The following is a 7,063-nucleotide window of genomic DNA, read 5'->3' as shown; positions in this document are numbered from 1 at the left end:
GATATAACAAGTTGTAAAAGAAGAACAAAAAAGGCTTTATTTATATTGGTCTGTTGATTGGCCTGTCCTCAACCGAACAACTCAAGCAGACACCTCAAGTAAGAGAGAAGACACAGACATCATTTAAACGCGAGTGGTTTTGCAGACATCATGCATTCGCAAAGGTTCACGTGGAAATCATCAGGATCGCAGAAACCATGGTCAACAGTGGAGCGACCGGCTTCGATAGGACGCGCCACACGTCACATACAGATCCTTCTGTCTATGCTCTGCATTTCGTCCTTGTTTTTGCATGTTTCCACAAAGCTTACGGATACGGACCAAATGGAGCGGTGTCACCGCAGACCATGAAGGCAGTGTTGCTGTTACTGCTCAGCGCATGCTCAGCACAAAAGAGACAGAAAGAAAACATTGGCTGTCCTCCAGTTGCTATATATTTTATGGGCTCACAGACCACCGCCTTCTACGATGCTTCCTCCGTTGCAAGAGGTACATTAACAATACGATTTCTAAAGTCGCCATGTTGGTTTTGGAGTTTTTTCTTGTCCTAAACCTTTTCACTCTGGGAACCATATATATATATGGATATATTGGTGGACAACAATACGAACATAAAGAATGAATCAAAGCATGTGATAAGTGATCGTAACTCTGTTTGGAATTGAAGGGTACACTTCTGTGTCTGACAGGAGCATAAATGGACCTGGAGTAGAACACTTTGACTGTGCATTGTGGGCGTTTATTTGTCAAGAAAAGTCCAAACAACTCAGCCTTTGTGGACTCGGTCCCTGTGCCGGTAATATGCAGTAAAACCGATGTATAATGCCACATTGAATCGTTAAAAAAATGGGTTGCCAACAACTCCCCTGCCAGCTGTATATGAGGACCCAATAATGAAACATCAAATAATTGTTGTTCATTTTCTTCCCCGTCTCACCTCCTCTGCTGTTTCATTATGTTGCCTTATCTCATTGTTTGGCTGATTAAAAACAATAAAGAAGCGCAATCATTCATTTATCCTGAGGAAGCCTGGTTTTAGAACTTGCTCATGTGCACTAAAACATCTCAGAGCTTCATCTGCGACAACAAAGAGCCAATTACCTCCGAGCAAAACTCAACTGAAGCTCCTTTAATTGGATTAAAACCGATGTTTATGATGATACACATTAACATGTCTTTTAATTTGTTCAACACCACACTTCGCACCAATAACATGACTAAAGAAGGTGAATGGTTAGCAAGGAAGAATCAACGTGAGTTGCAGTTGTCATGTCATAAAAACGTGGGGAATATCCCATTAATAAAGACTCCAAATCTCATCACAAGTCTGGCGCTTCAGGCATGATGGTTTGATGGTATTATGTTGGACGTGGTGACTCTGAATTTACTCATGTTCTGAACATGTTTTGAGCTTTCTGATGGACTGATGGTCCAGAGTGTCCCTCACCATCTGGCAGATGTTTGGCTGCGTGACTGCGGCCTATTAGGCAGAGAAACGTGACGTTTCTGGGAAAGTGCCTTTCACATTCGTGCTTCACAGGGAGGTGGAAACAATCACTTTCACATCCAGGCTTAGTTATATGAACCACATTATCCAGGTACTGGAGTCCGACTGAGAGAAATTCAAATTCTCCCATGGTCAGACTAGTCTGTTTAGATGCATTTAAGATGGCTGACATATATATATATATATATATATATATATATATATATATATACATACAATGGTACCTCGGTTTTCGAACGTCGTGGCATTAATTGGAACAAAAATATCTAGATTTTTTTGCCTCGGATTTCGAACGAAAATCCAGAACCCGAACGACCCCGAAATAAGTCGGAAAAAACAAAACGCGCACTGACCGATCAGCTGACCCACAACGCGCTTTGTTATTGTGTATGACGCAGCCTCTGTATGCGAGCTGGGACAGGGATGAGGCGAGTCTGGGACAGAGCGTGACTTGGTTTATGACTTTGTCACAGCCAAACTGCACAGAAGCGCACATTCAGAGCTGGACACGCACCGGGCACCTCTTCACTTCTGGAGAGACCTCACTCACTCGGCAACCCCTCCCACATGCAGCGGCCACACACACAGAGGAACAGCCACCTGCAGCAGACACTCTGCATTCACTCCTACAAAAGCTTAGTTTAAGGCTTGGAACGCATTAGTTCTTTTTCCTTTCATTGTAATGGGAAAAATCGATACAGTGTTCGAACAAATCGCTTCTCGAACGGCCGTCTGGAACTGATTGTGGTCGAGAACCGAGGCACCACTGTATATATATATATATATATATGAGCTAAAATGAATGCACCAGTGACGGAGGCAATGCATGGCGAATCTCTCTTTGAAATGGCTTGACAGGCTGCTTGGATGGGTGCTACATATCAGGTTGTACTTTTGAAGATGTCGACCAACATAATGGCTTAAAGAAAAAGTCCTCCTCAACGTTTGCTGGGTGAGAATGTCTGATGTTTATTTGACGGGAATTGTGTTTGGACTGTGAACCCTTCACTGCAACATTTTTAGAAAGCAGCCAGAATGAAGAGGAAAAGGCCTTTTGCTATTTGAAATATTTCAAAAAGAATTCTGCTGCTGGTGTACTATTGTACCTCAGCGATGCCCTCAGGACTCTGAGTCTTAGAAAGTACCATTAGCATCATCAGCGCGGGTATAGGGGGCTGTTTTCAAGCTCCATGTTTGAAAATGCCCTTCCCGCTCTAATATGCTGCTGTCCTTGCTCAAATATATGAAGGACTGAACTCGAGGTCTCTTGCTTGCTCTTCTTTAGAACTGGACCGTAGTTGAAATTGGACTGGCCACATGACATGCTATTTTTGGTGGGTCTGAATGACCCCGGCAGCCCATCATTAATGAACAACTTCCACAAGACTGCAACTTCACCATTCAATATAATCATTTTCAAGCAGCCTCGTCATTGTGCGCTGACACCTCTCTCAAGGCCAAGACGGCTTTATTTTCTATGCTTTTTTATATCTTATTTTTTTCAAGACTGAGTTAATTCATTTTCAAAACATGTTATAATTCAGGGTTGAAATCGTACATGTGACATTTGAATTTGTGACAATGAAAAATGCTTGTTTGTTTGTTTGTTTTCACCTAAACAACACCTTCACCTTCCTTCACCTTCTTCTGCCGCTTATCCGGGGTCGGGTCGCGGAGGCAGCATTCGGAGCAGGGAAGCCCAAACTTCCCGGTCCGTACAAACCTCCTCCAGCTCCTCCCGGGGGATCCCGAGGTGTTCCCAGGCCAGAGCGGAGACATCATCTCTCCAGCCAGTCCTGGGTCTTCCCCGGGGTCTCCTCCCGGTAGGACATGCCCGGAACACCTCCCCAGGGAGGCGTCCAGGGGGCATCCGAATCACATGCCCAAGCCACCTCAGCTGGCTCCTCTGGATGTGGAGGAGCAGCGGCTCCACCCCGAGCTCCTCCCGGATGACCGAACTCCTCACCGTATCTCTAAGGGTGCGCCCAGCCACCCTGCGGAGGAAACTCATCTCAGCCGCTTGTATCCGCAATCTCATCCTTTCGGTCACTACCCAAAGCTGGTGACCATAGGTGAGGGTGGGAACGTAGATCGATCGGTAAATCGAGAGCTTCGTCTTGTGACTCAGCTCTCTCTTCACCACGACGGTCCGATACAGCGACCGCATCACTGCTGCCGCTGCACCAACCCGTCTATCAATCTCACGCTCCCCTTTTCCCTCACTCGAGAACAAGACCCCGAGATACTTAAACTCCGCCACTTGAGGCAAGAACTCTCCACCGACCTGGAGAGAGCAAACCACCGTGTTCCGGTCGAGAACCATGGCCTCAGACTTGGAGGTGCTGATCCTCATCCCGGCTGCTTCACACTTCACACGTTGTATTTAAACCACGGACGATCTTATGATTATGACCACTAACATTAACTTTTCTGTTTTGTCTTTTTTGAGGAGGGTCGATCTAAAATTGTCATTCTTGATTGTGTTTTATTTATTTCAACAGGCAGAATAGGGACAATTCATGGTGTTATATGAAAAAAAGAAACAAAAAACAGGTTTGTTGTCAGATCTTCTTCTTTATCAGTTTTGCAGTAAGAATAAAAAGGAACTCCTCAATACACTTCAGTAAACAGCATTCCAGTGAGCATCGTAATAACCCTGACCGTACTTTGCTAAAAGCCCGTCCACACACACGAAATCACAAAATCTTTTTTTTTTATAAAATATGACAAAATCTTTTCAACTGCTGACTCAGCAACAGTTTGGGACATTGCACAATGGTTCGACCCCAGTATGAATTTGATCTTTTACCGTACAGGAAATGACTTGTTAAATAGCTACGCAATAAAACAGACACACACCTCCACACTCATGTGTGCAGACGTGTAATCCTTCAGCACAATGAATGAGAATAACTTAGATTCATGCTGGGATTGATATCAGGTCATTCATGGCAAATGTCATTGTAACATTTTGCTGGTTCAAAAAAGAATGGGTGTTCATCTCAGCCTGTTATGATGATGTATGCCGTGCCAATATTAAGTGTGTGCATCACCGTTTTTTGAGACGTCGAGTCATACGGCTGCAGCCTGGAACCATTGTGCAGCACCTGTCACGCGGCGGACGGAAACATCAGAGGCGGATCATTACTGGCCGCCGTTGAGATCCCATCCAGTGGTTGTCATGGTTGGAATGGACATGCCTTAAATGCATCCGTCACCCTGACTCGTCCGGTCTCATCACCTTGAAACAAGAGGGACTCAAACAGCAAACAAGCCGTCAAATATTGTTTTTTAACACATAAATAAAGCGCGTGGTGTCACTCCTCTGAAGGGAGAAAATAAATAATGCGGTAAAAAAGCAGTGCTTTTATCCAAGCTTGAGCTACAGTATTGCATATAAAGGATCTTGCATTTCACACATAATACAGGAAAGATTCTTCAAATGAACAGGCAAGTTCAAAAACTGTGGTTCCTGCTGCCAATTTAATAGCAAATTTAGTAGCGACTTTAGCAGAGAGCAGAGGGGTGGTGGGAAGACATGAAAGTAAAAAGTGCTTTGTTTCCCCGCCTGCTCTCATGGGTTTACTGAGACATGCTCCTGCTGCTGTATTATAGTCTCCTTTTTATATTGTGATTTTCTTACCGTGTGGCTCCAGTACTGTTGCAGCTTTTGGGGGGAAATATTGTCTACATGGCTTCAAGCAGGGAACAGTTGGATATGAATACATGGCTGCTCCTAAACATGGAGGCCGAGGAGGTCGCACTTGAGGTCTGAGTGGGGAAGGTCACCAGGGTCATCACGTCGCATCACGGCCAAGGTTTACGTGACACTGACACACCATCTCATTTACAGCACCTGGACAGGAAAACGAATGACAAAAAAAAGCCTGAACACGGTACTTTTGTAGGAAAAGTGTCAGAACTATTGAAATTGTGCTTTTCAGAGTAAAAACATATGAGTCTTTAGGATGTCGAATCACATGTGTAACTTCAAGTATGACATCACTTTCAAACAAAACGCTAGCTGTGAGATAAGATTACAAAAAACAAACAAACAAACAAACAAAAAAAAACAATTCATGACAAGTATACAGCTGGGACATCTGTGTCTGAAAGACTGCCTCATGGTTTGACCAGAGCTGGGCAAAGTGTGGCCACATGCTGCCCATACACCTTCATTTTTGCATCTGGGCAAATCACAATAAATTAAAATGAAAATAATTATTTCATTACATCATAATAGAAAACAAATAAATTAATAATTAAATACTAAGTCTACTAGTTGTTTTTAGGTCTTCGAAAAGTACATTGTGAGTATATATTTTCCCTATTTCATCTGTTTTTCTTACCCCAAAGCTACTGATAACTGCAGTATATTGAGTTTTACGTGTAATTCTTTCTATGAACAATGCTCATTTAAATAGTATCCATAGTTCCCCAAAATAAATTAAATATATTGGAAAAAATACCTTGAAATAAACCTATTTATACCACAGTACTGCTGCAACATTTTCATACTTCAAAATATCTTGCTGTATTTATGATCCATGTTGTTGAAACATACTAGTGATATTTTAGTCATAAAATTTTATTCAGCTGAAGATCTTTTTTCTTCTGTCAGTGTGTCTTCAGGCATGACAGTCCCTCACAGTGTAGATCAACACACCAGATCCCGACGCCCCATCTTAAGGACAAAGGGCACTTTGGAAATAGATCTCCATGGTTTGCGTCATTGCAGTTATTGGTTAATTTCCTTCAATTTCTAATAAACTTCAGAAGAAATTTTCAAAGAGAATTCTTGAGGTCCCACGATTCAAAGTGATTTACTCTATAATTAGACTGTTCTTTTGCATCATCCTCCTGCAAACCACCAAAGCTGATGCGTTGGCATATTTCAGCTCCTTCAATGGCAAATGAAGCATACAAAATTAATACTTTTTTTCTCCCCCCTCAATTCTTTCATATCCAGCCGCTTCCCTTCTTTTACTTTGGTGTTTGAATTACAATGTCCTAGATAAGGCGCTTTAAATTATTCACAAATGTGAATGCAGAAGGATGGTGTTTGCAGCCAAAACACCTAAGTGAGCTTCCACGTGTCCTTCAACAAAACTTCCCACCACCTCGGATGCTAGAGTCGCACCCAGTACAAGACAGATGAAGAGACCAGAACAGCGTGATCGTAACCATTATTGTGGCAATGTATGCGATATTGTTGACAAGTATTTCTCCCCAACACCTTTACTGAAAACGTAGTGAATTAAATCCTTGCAAAGAGCTTGGAATTTTCTTCCTTATTTTGCCGCAGACATATGAAATTCAACTCGAACCAACATCCCGAAAATAGCCATCGAGCTTGATCGTGATTCTAAGCTCATTTTACATTACTTTGCAAGTATAATGTGCTATATCTAAAAACACCCAAATTCTCCTGCTTTAGAAAGTTTCCCGCCTAATGAACGCTGCCCCAGTTCCCTATTGACACTCACTTAAATAAAGCACCGGCCCACCACCCAACATCACATGAGACGGAGGAAAGATGATGTTCTCACCAATGGC

The sequence above is a fragment of the Synchiropus splendidus genome, chromosome 11 (genome assembly GCF_027744825.2).
Source record: "Synchiropus splendidus isolate RoL2022-P1 chromosome 11, RoL_Sspl_1.0, whole genome shotgun sequence".
Taxonomy (NCBI): domain Eukaryota; kingdom Metazoa; phylum Chordata; class Actinopteri; order Syngnathiformes; family Callionymidae; genus Synchiropus; species Synchiropus splendidus.
Note: the sequence above shows the minus strand (reverse complement) of the source record.